A 17,978-nucleotide genomic window follows, 5' to 3' on the forward strand; every position below is an offset into this window, starting at 1 on the left:
CTAGCAGATCCAAAAATTTTCGATTCTCGTCCTGTGGATATATTGTTAGGTGCAGATTTGTATCCCCAAATTGTGTTGCCAGGTGTCCAACAGAACATACTTGGTTCATTGTTGGCACAAAATACGGTCTTCGGATGGATTGTATCCGGTTCAATTCCTGGTTCAGCCCTGAAGGTCTTTACGACCACTGTACGGTCATGTAAGGGAGCTAACTCCAATAAATATATTCCCCAATTCCGTAGACTTGAGGTTCCCAAGCACCAATTGATTTCGTCGTCTGCAGGCTCCCAAGATCCTCCCATGTCACCCCATCGCATACCAGTCTCTATCGGATCTTCATCCAGAACACCTGGATCACAAATACCACCTCTCATTCCACTCTGTTCACCTTATTCACCAGAACACAATACCACTTTGTCGGGTTTTTCCTTGCCCAGTTATCCACCACTGAGCACCGCGAGTCCAACCTATGGTTTAATATCACGCCGTACTTCTACTGCATCCCACTTCAATAAAGATTTAAATAGTTATTAGCCCTCCATACCATACAAACCATATTCTCCTCCTAAGACTCCTTAAATACTGGTCATTGTATACCATGTTCGTTATATCCTATAACTTCTACTTCAATTTCCCGCTTTTCACAAGCCTAAAGTACACCCAAGTTCAAATCACCACTAATTACGCTACATTCACCTAAAAATTCGCCATTACACATCATTCGCCAAAAAACCATGCTTGTATATTCACAGAGGAGTATTAAACATTCACCAACCTCACCCAATTGTTGTCTATCCCGCTCAAAACTTTAACTTAAATCATACCTGCTTTCCTTTCGATAGGTTAATTAAGAATATTTATTCGGGAACTACCACCTACATCTCATAATTTGAATTTAGTCGAGAACACTTGTAAAATCTAGCTTAAAATTGAATTGTATTGAAACGTACTAAAAAGCTCACAACGACCTGAACTTACGATCCTGTCTACACTCTATTTTTGTTAAAAATTTAATTTTGAAATATCACTGATATAAACTTGCTTTTGTTAATACATTGAAATGTATCAAGGTGGGCGGCAATGTTTAAGTTGGCCTTCAACTTCCCGAGTCCAGTCAATCACGGATGCTGATTGACACAACGGGCATCTCCTCGGCATACTTCCCTCGGCGGAGACCGTAGAGCGCAGATGCCACCGGGCGGTGGTTGTTGTTGGTTAGCTCACTTTGATACATACTCTGCTCTCATTGGAAATAATTGTAGATGTAGTAGTAGTAATCGACAATGATCCTCGGCGATCACTGCGATCCTCTGCGATTGCAAGAACCTCAGCGTTCACTTGTCGTTTCGTAGTTGACATAAACACAAAGGTCTCTGCGCCACCCCAAATTACACAAGGTAATTTTGTTTAGAATTCTACATAAACCTAGTAGAATTTAATACCCTAACATTGTCGTTCCAAATGCTCCAAATTCTACCTTCCCAGCCGCTAATCCGCAGTCTAGTACTAACATAGTTAACGAGGCTCCTACCTCTACTGCTGCAAATCTGCCACCAGTTAATCGCCAAGTATATCACACTACTCATGATTCTAGAGTTCTTCTCAGCACCGCTATAGTTCATTTAGTACACAAAGGCAAATCTTACCCTGTTCGAGCCCTTGTTGACCCTGCGTCCGAGGCAACTTTCATAAGTGAACACCTCCAAAAAAGATTGAAATTGCCCTCGCGTATTTCTCCTTCTAGAATATATGGCATAAATGCTTCTTCTACGGTTACTTCCAGGAAAAATTGTGTCATTAATATTAGTTCTAGGTTAGATTCCACAATTTTATTGAAAACCGAAGCATTTGTTCTCCCGAAGATCTCAGGTAATCTCCCTTCCTTTTCGCTCAATATTTCTCCTTCAAGCGTTTTTTCTATTGTCCATCTAGCAGATCCAAAAATTTTCGATTCTCGTCCTGTGGATATATTGTTAGGTGCAGATTTGTATCCCCAAATAGTGTTGCCAGGTGTCCAACAGAACATACTTGGTTCATTGTTGGCACAAAATACGGTCTTCGGATGGATTGTATCCGGTTCAATTCCTGGTTCAGCCCTGAAGGTCTTTACGACCACTGTACGGTCATGTAAGGGAGCTAACTCCAATAAATATATTCCCCAATTCCGTAGACTTGAGGTTCCCAAGCACCAATTGATTTCGTCGTCTGCAGGCTCCCAAGATCCTCCCATGTCACCCCATCGCATACCAGTCTCTATCGGATCTTCATCCAGAACACCTGGATCACAAATACCACCTCTCATTCCACTCTGTTCACCTTATTCACCAGAACACAATACCACTTTGTCGGGTTTTTCCTTGCCCAGTTATCCACCACTGAGCACCGCGAGTCCAACCTATGGTTTAATATCACGCCGTACTTCTACTGCATCCCACTTCAATAAAGATTTAAATAGTTATTAGCCCTCCATACCATACAAACCATATTCTCCTCCTAAGACTCCTTAAATACTGGTCATTGTATACCATGTTCGTTATATCCTATAACTTCTACTTCAATTTCCCGCTTTTCACAAGCCTAAAGTACACCCAAGTTCAAATCACCACTAATTACGCTACATTCACCTAAAAAAAAACGAACTATAGATCCCTGCAATGAACAAGCATTAAATTTGAGCTCTGTCAAGAAAATAATTAAATATTTAAAAGTGGAGATTTTTACAAATTGACTGGACTATTTCTTGTGGATATTGGTGTTTGAAGGTCTGGAGCTGTGGCTTTTGGTGGAGTTGGTTTTTCTTCTCACCTTTTTAACCTGTTGCTGTGCATTTTCGTTTGGCGCTCTTTTTTTTTATTCATTTGCATCTGCCAAGGTTATCCTGAAAATGCCGTCGCTATTGACCTGTAATATTTGTAAGGATCATATTGCCAAATCCAAATATAAAATTGGTTGCAAAGGCTGTGCAAATTTTTTCCATTTGGATTGCGTTGGCATTTCTGAGGCTGAGGCTAAAATAAATAAGCAACTCAGATACACTTGTGTGTGCTGTGTTCGGGCTGCTGGTGGTAGTGGTGATGCTGGTGTGGTTGATCGCGGAACAAAAGCGAACACTGCAGTTGATGCATCTAGTGTTGGTGCCACAGCTGATGCTTCTTTGAATGGTGGTGATGGGACAGTTGGTGTGGCTGCGTGTGATTTTGTTGGGAATTCAGATGCTCTGCGAGAGCTGCAGGATAACTTGATTTTGTCTATGAAACAACAAATGGACACGTATATGGCTAGATGTCTGTCTGAATTCCGTACCAAAACTGATGCTCTGTTTGATCTTTATAATGCACAAATATCTGAGGTAAAGCGTGATGTGGTTGAGCTTAAAAAGGCCGTAGTTGAGTTGAAGATGACAGTCTCTGAAGTTAAAAGTACGGCTTTGTTAGCAGAAAAGAAACTTGCTGATAGGATTTCTGAGCTTGAGTCTTTTAACAATGTGCTCCAGCGAAGGCTTAACAGAGCTGATATCATTATAAGAGGTTTGCCGGAAAATATTAAAGACCTCAGGAGCTTTGTTGTTAAAGTTGCTAATTTGTGTGGGTTGCAACTATCTCATGGCGACATGCAGCAGTGCTGTTACATATCTGAACGTAGAGCGGTTTTGGTGAAGTTTAATTCTATTCAGACAAGAGATTCCCTTATCCGCCGATTTGTTAAAAGAGGGAAGGTAACCCTAAAAGAAGTTATGGAGAATTGTCTATTGGAGTCCCGTATCTACTTAAATGATCATCTTGTTAAATCGGCATCTAGTCTTGTCTTTGCCTGCAGAGGCCTGCTCAAGAAGAAGAAGATTAAGAAATTCAGGTTGTTAAATAGTGATGAACCTCAAGTTGAGGTAATACTTGCTGATGGAAGTAAAACAATTTTTGAGCGACAAGAGCTTCTTGAATTTGCTCGTAGTTGTCCTCTGCAACCGGGTGGTGCTCCGTTGGTTGGTGATATGCTGCTGGGAATGTAGTCATGTAATGTAAATATTAATTTTGTTTTGATCTCATTGGCAATTTAATTGTTTTCTTGATGCAAATTATTGCTTATTTGTTCTAAATAATCTTTCATATTATTATTTATTATTTATTTTTTTTTTATTTATATATTTATATTTTTCAATTTTTAGTATAAGATGCGAAATCGAATTTACATAATTTTGCTCCCCAGCCCCTTTATTTGGTTTGATGTCACTTGATGATAATCTGGGACCCATAATTAATGACGCTCACTTTTTTAAACCCTTATTTGAAGGTTTGTCTGGTAAACTAACGTATGGCCACTTGAACTGCCAAAGTATTCGCCCATCGAGATTCAATAATAAAATTGATGAGCTTCGATCCTTGCTGGTTGGTAGTGGTATCAGCATTTTTGGTGTCACTGAATCTTGGCTTAATTCTGCAGTCTCATCGAAATCGTTGGTTGTTCCAGGATATAAGCTGGTGCGGAGTGATCGTGTTGGTCGTGTTGGTGGTGGGGTATGTCTCTATATTGGTAGTGGCATTCCTTATAAGGTAGTTTTTCGTTCAAATAATTTTGGTGTTTGTGAGTCGGTGTGTGTTGAGTTGAATATTGGGGCATTGGTTTTGCTTGTGGCGGTAGTATATCTTCCCCATGGCGATGTTCAGTCTTTCTGTGATGTACATGAGAGTTTGTTTGATCGCTTCTCTAATATCATTGTCCTTGGCGATTTTAACTGTAATTTATTTGTGTCTTCGAACTCTGTTTCGATGAGAGGATTATGCAGATCATTGGGGCTAACTATTGTGCATAACATGAAACCTACCCATTATGATTTGGCCCATAACTCTACCTCGTTAATTGATTTTTGCCTTACTAGTGATAATTTGTCCTTGGGTTTCTCGTCTCAGGGTCGATGTCCTGGTATATCACACCATGCCTTTGTTTTTGGTTCGCTTAACCTGCCTGTATTTTCAGAGGAGAGATTTATTGAGTATCGTAACTTTGGCCGAGCGGATTGGTTGGGCATTTTAAATTTCATATCCGATTTTGACTTCAACCCCTTATATTCCACTTCTGATGTGAATTGTCAACTTTCACTATTTGATTTGTTGTTTAACGCGCTATTGTCTTTCGTTCCTGTTTCTGTTCGTAAGGTCAACCCCAGGAATGATGCATGGTTGGAATCTGATGTGGTAAAATCGGCACGGATGTTTAGAGATCTTGCGTACTTTGAGTGGCGCAAGCGACCTATGGAGGGTAATAGAATAATATATTGTATGTATAGGAATCGTTGTAAGGCTGTGATGAGGAATGAGAGGCGTAAGTACTATAATGATTTCTTTGGTCGTATGAATAATAATCAGCTGTGGAAATCTCTAAAGTCGTTTGGTGTTTTGGTAAGTGATAATGAAGCTCCACCAATTGATGTCAATGCTGCTAATCGTTATTTTTCCAGTGGGAATCCTGGTTTTGTGGGTGAGCGTGGTCAGTCTCTTTATAGTGAGGGTCATGTGGGAGATGATGTTTTTCGGTTTTATTGCATATTTTATTCTGATGTTTTAAGGTCATTAAATAAAGTTAAGTCGGGAGCTGTGGGGGTTGATGGCGTGCCAGTAAAGTTTTTTAAACTTATATTTCCATACATTTCCTGTCATTTCCTGCATTTTGTTAACTCGATTTTTATGACATCTACTTTTCCTCGGGCGTGGAAGGTTGCACGAATTGTTCCTGTGCCGAAAACTGGTGAATCATTTGATTTGCCGAATCTGCGTCCCATTAGCATTCTACCTGCTATGTCAAAAGTCGTTGAGCATATTATTAAAGAAGCGATTGTTGACTTCCTTGATGATCGTAGGCTATTGAGTAGTTCTCAGTTTGGTTTTCGGCGACGATGTAGTACGACCACGCACTTATTATATCTTACTGACATGATTAGAGATGTATTTAATTCATCTGATGTTGGGTTATTATTGGGCCTTGACTTGTCAAAGGCTTTTGATTCGATAAACCATTCCCTTTTACTTGACAAGCTGAGGTTTAAGTTTGGTTTTTCATCTTCTGCGTGTCGTTTAATGGCTTCATATTTGGAAGGTAGGTCTCAGTTTGTTGTTCATTTGGGTGTTTCGTCTGAAGTTTGTAGTGTCCAATGTGGAGTCCCGCAAGGTTCTGTACTGGGACCGTTGTTATTTATTATGTTCATTAATGACATTGTGCACTCAGTTGTTGATGACAGGTGTTGTCTGTTTTTGTATGCAGATGATATTCATGTTTTCTTCAGAGAGGCTGATATTGCTGGGTTGGAAGGATTGGTTAATTCTATTGTTTTGTCTCTTTCGTCGTGGATTTCGCTAAATGGCCTTATGATTAATTGGAATAAAACTAAAGCTATGCTGTTCAATGATCATGGTAATGGTGGTTCTCTTAATATTACTGTGGGTTCTGTGTTAGTGAAATTTGTTGATGAAATGAAATGTCTTGGTATTATAATTGATCGGAAGTTGGACTTTAAGAGACACATTGATTCCTTGCTTTGTCGCATAAGGTTTCAGTTGCGGAGGCTGTATTGTCTTAATGCTTATTTGCCTTGTCATGTTAGGAAGAGAGTGGTTGTATCCTTGCTGCTATCGCAGGTGAATTATTGTCTAGAGGTAGTCTCCGGTACTACTTCTTCTCAAATGCAACGTATCCGTAGGGCGGTAAATTCTATTGTTCGTTATGTGTATGGCTTGCGTCGTGGTGATCATGTTTCTTGTTTTGTTAATGATCTCCTGGGATTGCCATTTAGCAGCTACGTTGATCTTCGTATTCTTCAATTTCATTACAGTGTTATGTGCAATTTTGACTCGCCTCTTCGTGACAACTTTGTGTTTTGTAGATCATCTCGAAATCCTCAATTGTTGTGTCCAAGGTTTTCGTCCTCCATTGGTGAGAGATCATTTGTGGTTAGGGCGGTGAGATTGTGGAATCAGCTTCCTTTGGCCTTACGTACTTTTGCCCATACCAATTATCTGTTTAGGGTTAAAGTAATTGAATACCTTCGCCTAAATATGTAGGCTTTGTTTTTGTAGTGGTTGCGTCGGTTTATTATGGGTTCTTCTTTTTGCTTTTCTTTTTTGTTTGGGCTGGGGAGCCACTATATTATCTTCTTAATTTTATTTGTAGGGTATAATGTGAGTTACTATTTATACTCTGTTTTGTGAGTAATAAAATAGTTATCTCTTATTTTTAGCTCGTTTCTGCTACACTTTTTCACTGCTCTACTAGACTATTGTTTAGTTGGTGATGGTGAATCGAGGTGTAGGGTTCGAGCTTCTCGTGAATTATTAAGATAAATTATTAGGTTTAATATGTTATTTGTTAAGTTTGAAATAATCATTGAATTTGTATTATGTTAGGGTATTGTAGATAGATAATATAAGTTATGGGCCCTGTGGGCTTATTTATATTTCTTTGTAAGGTAAATAAATGAAATGAAATGAAATGAAATTCGCCATTACACATCATTCGCCAAAAAACCATGCTTGTATATTCACAGAGGAGTATTAAACATTCACCAACCTCACCCAATTGTTGTCTATCCCGCTCAAAACGTTAACTTAAATCATACCTGCTTTCCTTTCGATAGGTTAATTAAGAATATTTATTCGGGAACTACCACCTACATCTCATAATTTGAATTTAGTCCAGAACACTTGTAAAATCTAGCTTAAAATTGAATTGTATTGAAACGTACTAAAAAGCTCACAACGACCTGAACTTACGATCCTGTCTACACTCTATTTTTGTTAAAAATTTAATTTTGAAATATCACTGATATAAGCTTGCTTTTGTTAATACATTGAAATGTATCAAGGTGGGCGGCAATGTTTAAGTTGGCCTTCAACTTCCCGAGTCCAGTCAATCACGGATGCTGATTGACACAACGGGCATCTCCTCGGCATACTTCCCTCGGCGGAGACCGTAGAGCGCAGATGCCACCGGGCGGTGGTTGTTGTTGGTTAGCTCACTTTGATACATACTCTGCTCTCATTGGAAATAATTGTAGATGTAGTAGTAGTAATCGACAATGATCCTCGGCGATCACTGCGATCCTCTGCGATTGCAAGAACCTCAGCGTTCACTTGTCGTTTCGTAGTTGACATAAACACAAAGGTCTCTGCGCCACCCCAAATTACACAAGGTAATTTTGTTTGTTTGCTCGAAAAGAATCTCTCAATAAACCACCAAACTTATTTTGAACTAAACTAATCACTGCTTGTGTTTTATTTTTATTTTCCTTCTTTCACCTCCTCACAATTCCCCGCCTAAACACCTGTTTTAATAAGGAAGTTTGCTATGTCCTCGAGAACTACATATCTACACCCAGAGTATACAATTCTACTATTGAGTGATCTTTTGTAATACGAGTTTGCCGTTTATGAAATTATTTGCCTACTGAACTGAGAATATTTTCACCGACTAATAATGCTCTCCGCTTAAAACTTTAAGGCCACCTTCATAATTCTGATCTTCATATTACCTAATGTATATTATTGGTTTGTTTGTTAAAAACAGCAAATATTTTTAGCACTTTTACTTTTGAGATATGTATGTACACTTATTTAAGGCTTGTTGTTTTGTTGCTATCACGCCCTTTATTTATTATTAATATTTTTTAATTCTTTTGTTAAAATCTTAAAAATACCGAATGTAGCTGTTGTATTAGAGTTTTTTTGTCATAAGCCATTACAATATTCAAACGCGAAACTTAAAAAAAAAACAAGTAAAAAAGCTGTAAGTTGGCCGGGCCGAACTTTGAATATCCTCCACCATTTCCAACGAATTTGGCAATTCTCAAAAACAATAAAATCCGTTACAAATTTTGTTAAAATCTTAAAAATACCGAATGTAGCTTTTATATAAGAGTCTATACGACGACATGGACCTGCATAGGTAAATGGAGCAAGATTGCTCAAGAGGTTTATCATAATTATGCGCGCGTACATATGGTTGCTGAGCTAAATACGGCTCTCAAAATTCTAATTAGCCCTAAGAAGCCAGAAGAAATGAAATATGAAGAAATCAAAACAACATTGATAAATCATTTCGACGGGAGGAGAAATATTTATGCGGAAAGTTTCAGATTTTGACAGATACGCGAAGATGTAGGGGAATCGTTGGAAATTTTTTCACTGCGCTTGAGGTAAGCTGCGGCTTCGTCTGCCTATGGGGCATTCCTGGATAGGATGCTGATTGAGCAGATGATATTTGGAGACGAGATTATTACTAAGCAGCCAAATAATTTTGCGGAGGCATATGAGAGTGCCACGGCAAAGGAGTTAACTCAAGTATCAACGGGTGTAGTAAGTACAGGTGAGAATATTACTAAATTCAAGAAAGCAAAGTGTTTTTCATGAGTCAAGGTAGGCCACATAAGTAAAGTGTGCAAGTCAAATACAAAGCAGATAGAGGAGTCGTTGTTGTCAGATGAGGGTGAGGAGGCACATACGTCTCAGATTGCAACAGTCAGAACAAAAGGGCCATTCGATCGAAAAATGGTCACAATGAAGATAGACGGCCAGAAAGTGGATATGGAACTGGATACGGGTGCTCCTTGCATTATTATTGTCTTGGAGAATTTAACCCATTAACGCCGGCTCCCTTATTTGTGGGAGAAAATGTTGAAACTTAGTGGAGGATGCCATAATGTCACTCATATTCCGCGCACAAAAATTCAGTCCCCTATCTCTACCCATTGCTTGTGCAGGGGGTGGTGCGTTTTCGCACCCGTCGGCGTTACTGAATACAATTTTAGTACTAGAAAACTTTTTAATAAATTAATAGCATTGTTAAGGCAAATACATGAATTAAGTTGGAATTTTAATAAAATTACTCAAAAATTAGACGATAATATTAAAAATAGTGAAGTAATACATGTTCCAAAGGTTTCACGTTATCATATATTCATAATGAGCACAAAATTCTAAGACGAATTAACGATGCCCGTCCGTCTGTATATCTGTCAGTTGAAATCAAAATACAGCCACAATATTTGACGTAGAGCGTCAAAATTTAGCAGAACAATTTGTATTGTGTCTAGGATGGTTGGTATTGAAAATGATATATATCCGTCCACGTTTTGGTATAGTCCCCATACAACTGTACCCGCCGATATTGGGTATTTCGATGATTTTAGCCACACTTTTCGATGGAATTGTCTGAAATTCAACGCAAGGAATTCCTTGTGAGTACTATACCCTCTGAAAGAGAATTGTCTGTATAGGTACACAATATCGTATAATCGGCACCTTCCGATATTCGGTATTTTTATTTTTTTTTTTTTTTTTTTTGAAAATTTCCTAATTCATTTCATATGGTGGAGGGTATTCAATGTTCGGTCCGGTCGAACTAACTGCTTCTTTACCTTTTCTAATCATGAATATTGGAGAAAATATAGCAACGCTAATGGGATTTGACGTGCCTTTTGCACCCTATTTATTTATTATTATACTATACTTTTAACAGTAGTTAAATAGCTTAATTTAACAAATTTACAATATAAGAATTCGAATATAGGTGCTGGATGTTGAAGTCTGAGGAGTAACATAATCGAAAACATGATACTAAACGGCCAAATTTATTTATGTCTCTTTTTCGCTTTTCTGCAACGTCAGTCTTATGACTAAGAGGGGAATGTCATTTGATACAAAGAAAATATTTTAACTTATAAAAAGAGAAACAACCATCCAATTGAAAATCTATGGAAATTGTAACTAACGGTTTAGATTTGAATATAGCTCCCACACAAAGTGTCGTCCGATTTCATAAGTAGTGCACAATTCAATACAATACAAATGCGTAATGTCAGATTCAGTCTAGAAGTATATCTGGCAATCGGTTCAGATTTCGATGCTCCCATATATATTTTCCTTCGATTTGAATTTTATTGTGCGCCACATGTTTAATATGTATCCAATATGGATGGATTTCGACACATCCGAGAGAAGCGAGTACTTCTAATTTGGTGAAAATCGGTATAGATATAGTTATAGCTCCCATATATATGATTCATCCGATTTGGGGTTTAAGTCCCTCACATTCGTAATCTGCACAAATATAATTCAAAAACATTTCTTACTTGGTCCTTGACGAGGAATATACCCATGTCCTGACGCTGAATACTCCAACACATGGACTGATCCGTCCAACTCGAGCAGTTTATTGAGCCGCCAACATTCCGGCCATTTGACAAAGAACGATGGAAATGGCTATACATGGCATTCCTAATATTCTTAATTTTTTCGACGATATTCTGGTGTTTGCAACAGGTGTTGATAATTTTGTCGAAAGTTATTGAGACTTCATTACGCAAGTTAAAGGAATCTGAATTTAAGTTAAACTAAAAGAAGTGCGTATTTGCGACGTCATCGATTGAATTTTTAGGTCACAAAATCGACGCCAAAGGAATTCATGCGCTGGAAAGGATCCACATATTGGTAAGATTACAAAGTTTTTGGAAAGTGGACAGTGTTTGTCAAAAGCTGGTTACAAATCACCTAAAATTAACTACAAAGTGTCTTCAGGGTTTTTAATGTTTGAACGTCGAATTGTGATCCCTCCTAGATTTCGTGGCGATTTAATGAAGGATTTGCATGGCGCCCATCTGAGGATTGTTAAAATGAAAGACATAGCCCGGTCCTTTGTTTACTGGCCAGGCATTGAAAAAGACATTGAGAGCACTGCGAGGGAATGCGAGAAATGTGCAAAGTATGCAAATGTCCCGAAGAAGTGCACAGATCATCATTGGGAGTACCGTGGGAACGAGTGCACATAGATTATGCGGGTTCCTCTGAGGGAATGATGTTACTCATCATTAGCGATGCCTTCTCTAAATGGTTGGAGGTAAAGGTTACCAAGCGACGATTACATTGCTGGATGAAGTGTTTGCTATATACGGAGTACCATCAATAGTAGTTTCCGATAATGGAACGAATTTTTCTTCGGCAGAATTCAAGAATTTTATACAAAGATTTGGCGTTAAGTACCAAAAATTTACTGCCCCCTACCACCCAGCAACTAACGGCGAAGCAGAGCAAAGTGTCCAAACGGTGAAGAATGCATTAAAGGCTATGTGTACAACGAAAATGACATTGAAGGAGAATCTAAACTAATTCCTGTGACAGTACAGGAATGCACCTCATTCGACTACGGTCCAGTCCTCAGCACAGTCGTTCCTAGGTCGACAGCTACGAACACATGTAGATCTAGTGCCCCTACAAGAAACTAGAAGTAAAGTAATAGCCAAACAGTTCATGAAGAGCAGCTGTAAATACAGAGAATTGGAAAAGGATCAAAACGTGTACTTTCTGTCCGGATTAGCAGATGGCTTAACGGCAAAGTAACCAAACATTTGGGAGATGTCCGTTAATAAATTTTGTTCCAGGGGAAGTATTATGGAAGACATATTGATCACCTTTCTGGTACAGATAAAAATGATATTGACACATGCAGTCGTCGCACACCAGTCAACCGTAAGGAAAACTCTTTGAATTAGCTACGGAGCTAATTCGAGCATCGTCACCGACGATCAACAAGAATCAGTTATCGAACAAGATGAAGAGGACGTGGAGACAACTAACTAAAATAACAATTTTCAACTCCACCCGTCTCAACACATATGTATGAGGACCCCAAGCTTCTTCGACAACTACCCCATTGCTAGGATTCCCGGAATCATCCGCATCATCATCTGCTACAAATGTCGACGAACGGGGACAAGGATTGCGGCGATCAACAAGGGTTCTAAGGCCAGGGCCCCATTCTCCTTAGAAGGAGAAGATATTGTATATGTAAACTCGATATTGACATCACTTTTATTTTATCTGCCAGATGGCAACCATACTTTCACTAACATTCTCAATTCCGTATTCTTTAGTTATTAGTTCATAGCTTACTCTTGAACTTGTACATCACAATCTTTCTTAATGAAATAAACTGAATTAAATTAAAACTCCAGACTTTGAGTATACAATAGATTCAATCTATACAGATTTCTGTAAAGCGTTTGATCGTTTCAATCACCAATTTTTACTTTATAAATTAAACCATATAGGCTTCGTGGATAGCATCTTATTTAATAGATAGGGCACAATTAGTGGTATTTGAGACCTAGTTTGCTCTTTTAAAATACCATCGGGTGTTCCTCAAGGAAGTCATCTTGGACCACTCTTTTTCTCCTATTTGTAAACGATTTGCAGACTTCAATAAAATATTCCCAGTTACTGATGTATGAAGATGATGTAAAGATATTCTCAACACACAAGTCCAGTGAACAGTCAGTTTAATCGCAATATGACCTAAACAACTTGTTTTCATAGCGCTATTTAAATTTCATGGACTTAAATTTTTACGATCTACTCGTTTATAAATTTTGTATAATATTTACGGGAACATTTTAACACCCGTGGAATCCTTGTTTGATCTTGCCTCCTAATTGATCCGAAATTATCTTTTAATAATCATATTATATCAATGGTTAATAAAGCTAATGGTGTTTTAGGATTCATAAAACGGTGGGCTTAAGAATTCTCTCTCTAATCGGGCTATACTAGAATATACTTCAGTCGTATGGGATCCTAATTATGCCATACACCGATAAAATAGAATTGGTGTAAAGACGATTTCTGCTTTTTGCGCTGAGAGATTTTCATTGGAACAGTGTCTTTGCATTACAGCCCTCTACAACTTATTTCTTCTTTCAGAATTAATATCCCATTTAGATTGAGCAGGTATTATCAGTTTTTAAATATTGATTTACACCGAACAAATTACTCTACGGGTGAACCTATAAGTAAAATGTGTCTAGACTCATTTCTTTGTATGATGTTGTAGATTTTGGTACTAGTATTGACACAAAATGTAGAATAATTATGTATTTAAATGAGTAGCAATACATTTTTTCCACCGGCTGATTAAGTATTTTATGTACCTGGTATTTCAATGCCTACTAATTTTCCACCATGGTACGGACCATGGTGAGTACGCGATCCCTACGTAATGGGGGAAATCGTCTGTGTCGTCTAGTGTCTGTTTCACATTTTGTGTTAAGTACATGTTTGACGAATAAATCGGACGTAAGCCACATACTTTACCCATTAAAGCATCAATATGATGTTTGAAGGAAAGTTCACAATCTATTGTAACACCAAGGCACTTATGCTGGTGCACAAAATCAATTTTGTACTGAGCTATAAATATATTTAGTAGGTAAACAGATCTGTTATTAAATCGAAAATCCAAAGCCTTGGTTTTAGTTGAGTAAATTTTTATTGAACTTCTAGCTGCCCAATCGGCAAAGCGTCTTACATACACGTTAATGTCATTCTCAAGTAACATTGAAAATTCACGACAATCATTGAAGAGGATAAAAATATCATCAGCAAACAAGAACGTTTCACAAGCTGATGCGTTTACATGTAGCAGTAGATCATTGACATATAAAATGAAAAGAAGTGGGCGAAGGACAGATCCTTGGGGTACAACAGAAAATAAAGGGCATGTATTTGACATGACACCATTTAACACAACAAATTGGGTCCTATCTTGTAAGTGAGAAATAATTAATTAGAAATAATTAATTATATTTAAGCTTCCATATAAGAAGGCAATTATCATGAGAATTGATTGCTTTAGACATATCTAATGCAAATAATACAAACAACTTGTCATTATTAATGTCTTCACGAATAGAATCAGTCAATTTAAAAAGCAAATGTGTGGTATTGTATCTTTTACGGAAAGCATACTGAGATTCAGTAATTCTTTGTGAACAATACTCAAGCATTTGTTTCTTAATAATGAATTCCACAAACTGTGATAGAGCTGGTAAAATCGATATAGGCCTTAGATCATATGGTTCTCTGAACGACATTTAGGAATCGGTACTTCTCTATCAGCTTTCCAATGATGAGGGAATGTAGATGTAGTTAATATGCAATTAACTAAGTCCAAAATCACGTTGATTTAGACTTCACGCGGTATAAATTCAGATTCACCCACACAACGAAATGTAACATTGTAATTTTTGTAAGTAGACGCCCTTCGACCGGGATATGAGATTTTCTTCTCAGGGGTATGTCCGACACCAGCTACGCCATCCATAGTATTTCTAAACATGATTTTTTGTAAGTAGACGGCATCCGGCCGGGGCTTGAGATCTTTTTGATAAAATTATATCGAAAGAATTTTGGCCTGCAAGAGCATTTGTTAAAGAATTTATCGACAGAACAGATAATTTAGCGCATTTCCCTCAGAGGCCAGCATTGATTTCAAAAATACTAATTAACTTCCTATTAAACTTTTATCAAAATATGCGGGGAATAAATCCCGATTATATATTGTCAGTTTTGGCTTCGAATATCACATCATTGCATTCTCAGAAACGTGGTTTGATGATGACTTCATCAATTCTTAATAGTGAAATATTTTGTGATAAATGCCAAATTTATAGAAAAGATCGTGCTTTTTGAAAAGTTGGTGGTGTTGAACTTTGATGACCTAGAATTTGTTGGAATTTTTATTGAATTGGGCATACTCAAATTATTTGTTACTTGTTCATATATACTCCCATCAGCGGATTCAGATATATATGATATATAAAGGGATTTATTAACGGTCTACAAACTTATACAAGCTATACAGATTTTAGTCAAGCGTGTGATCGTGTCAATCGCCAATTTTTACTTTATAAATTAAGTCATATAGGCTTCAGTAATAAATTACTATCGTGGATAGCATCCTATTTAATAGATATTAATATATAGAATCCATCACTACAAAAACAAAACTTTGCTGTGAAAAAGATCTGCCAATAGAACTTGAGTCGAACCTGGAGAGTTTTCGCATATGCTAATTTGCAATAAGTTCGAAATATATACTACTTTCCAGAGAACGGCCCTTGTAAGCCATCATCCACACCAAATATGCCTGATGAGCCGCTTAACCAACGGCGAAACGCGTCGCATAGTGGTGAGTGTGTGATAGTGTCTATCTGGCTTTCCTTTTCACTGCAAATTTCAGATCATTAAGCTCGTCTCGAAAGAGAAAAACAAACACATAAATCATAAAACATATGATCTTCGCCTTAACAAGGCAAAACTCAAAAAAAAAAAAAAAAAAAAAAAGGACACAATTAGTTTTATTTGAGGGTTGTCAATCTAGCTCTTTTAAAATATTATCGGGTGTTCATCAAGGAAGTCATCTTGCACCACTCTTTTTTTTCTTATTTGTAAACGATTTGCAGACTTCAATAAAATATTCCCAGTTACTGATATATGTAGATGATGTAAAGATATTCTCAACACACAAGTCCAGTCATTTAAATTGCAATATGACCTCAACAACTTGTTTTCATAGCGCTATTTAAATTTCATGGACTTAAATTTTAAAAAATCTAAACATATGTGCTAATGGGAACATTTTAACACCCGTGGAATCCTTTTTTGATCTTGCCTCCTAATGGATCCGAAAGTATCTTTTAATAATCATATTATATCAATGGTGAATAAAGCTAGTGGTGTTTTAGGGTTCATAAAACGGTGGGCTAAAGATTTCGCTGTTCCGTATGTTACCAAGCAATTATTTGTATCACTTGTTTGACTTATACTAGAATATGCTTCAGATGTATGAGATCCTAATTATGCCATACTCCGATAAAATAGAATCGGTGTAAAGACGATTTCTGCTTTTTGCGCTGAGAGATTTTCATTGGAACAGTGGATTTGCATTACAGCCCTATACAACTTATTTCTTCTTTCAGAATTAATATCCCATTTAGATTGAGCAGGTATTATCAGTTTTTAAATATTGATTTTCACAAAACAAATTACTCTATGGGTGAACCTATAAGTAGAAAGTGTCTAGACCATGGTAGAAGAATATAGGTAGACGCATCGACACAGCTGCTGGGACAATGAACTGTCAAAGCAAATTTAGAATTGAAAATGTTGTATGAAAACTTATTTAAATTTGTAAAAATTGTTGAAAAACGAGTATTATAATATACTCCGAATAACGTCGTATATGAAAACATATAAAAATATACTTATATTTGAAAAGAAATTTAAAAATTTTTGACATATCAATGCTCCCAAGCGTTGATGCATCTACCTGTATTTTTCTACCATGGTCTAGACTTCATTTCTTTGTATGATGTTGTAGATTTTGGTACTAGTATTGACATAAAATGTTGAATAATTATGTATTTAAATGAGTAGCAATACTTTTTTTCCACCAGCTGATTAAGTATTTTATGTACCTGGTATTTCAATGCCTACTAATTTTCCACCATGGTACGGATCATGGTGAGTACGCTATCCCTACGTAATGGGGAAATCGTCTGTGTCGTCTAGTGTCTGTTTCACATTTTGTGTTAAGTACATGTTTGACGAATAAATCGGACGTAAGCCACATACTTTACCCATTAAAGCATAAATATGATGTTTGAAGGAAAGTTCACAATCTATTGTAACACCAAGGCACTTATGCTGGTGCACAAAATCAATTTTGTACTGAGCTATAAATATATTTAGTAGGTAAACGAGCATTAAATGAAGTCACCATCAAAAAGCAGTACTCGATGCCAGTGGTTGAAGAACAACTTTCGTTGTTATCTGGAAATAAGTATTGTACAACGTCAAGGAAGAATCCAAGAAATTCACGGCGTTTATAACACCAGACGGTCTCTATGAATATAATGTAATGCCTTTCGGATTAACAAATGCACCGATGGTCTTCCAGGAAATGATAACTCAAATAATACGTAAGTTGAAACATCGGAGAAACATCGTAAGTTATGTGGATGAGGTAATAATCCCGAGCTTGACGATTAGTGAAGAACTCCAAGTACTAGAAGAGTTCCTAACCGCCATAAGAGAAGAGGGGTTGACGCTAAGGCCAACTAAATGTTCGTTCCTTCAGGAAAGTGTAAGTTTCCTAGGTCATAC

The 17,978-nt window shown here is 37.3% G+C and overlaps 1 protein-coding gene across 3 annotated transcripts in view; it reads right to left on the reverse strand.

Annotated features, from left to right (window-relative positions):
* LOC101893110 (zinc finger protein 2) overlaps nt 1-17,978 on the reverse strand; it is a 674,409-nt gene that overhangs the window by 651,850 nt on the left and 4,581 nt on the right. The window lies entirely within an intron of this gene.

The sequence above is a fragment of the Musca domestica genome, unplaced genomic scaffold, assembly GCF_030504385.1.
Source record: "Musca domestica strain aabys unplaced genomic scaffold, Musca_domestica.polishedcontigs.V.1.1 28, whole genome shotgun sequence".
Lineage (NCBI taxonomy): Eukaryota > Metazoa > Arthropoda > Insecta > Diptera > Muscidae > Musca > Musca domestica.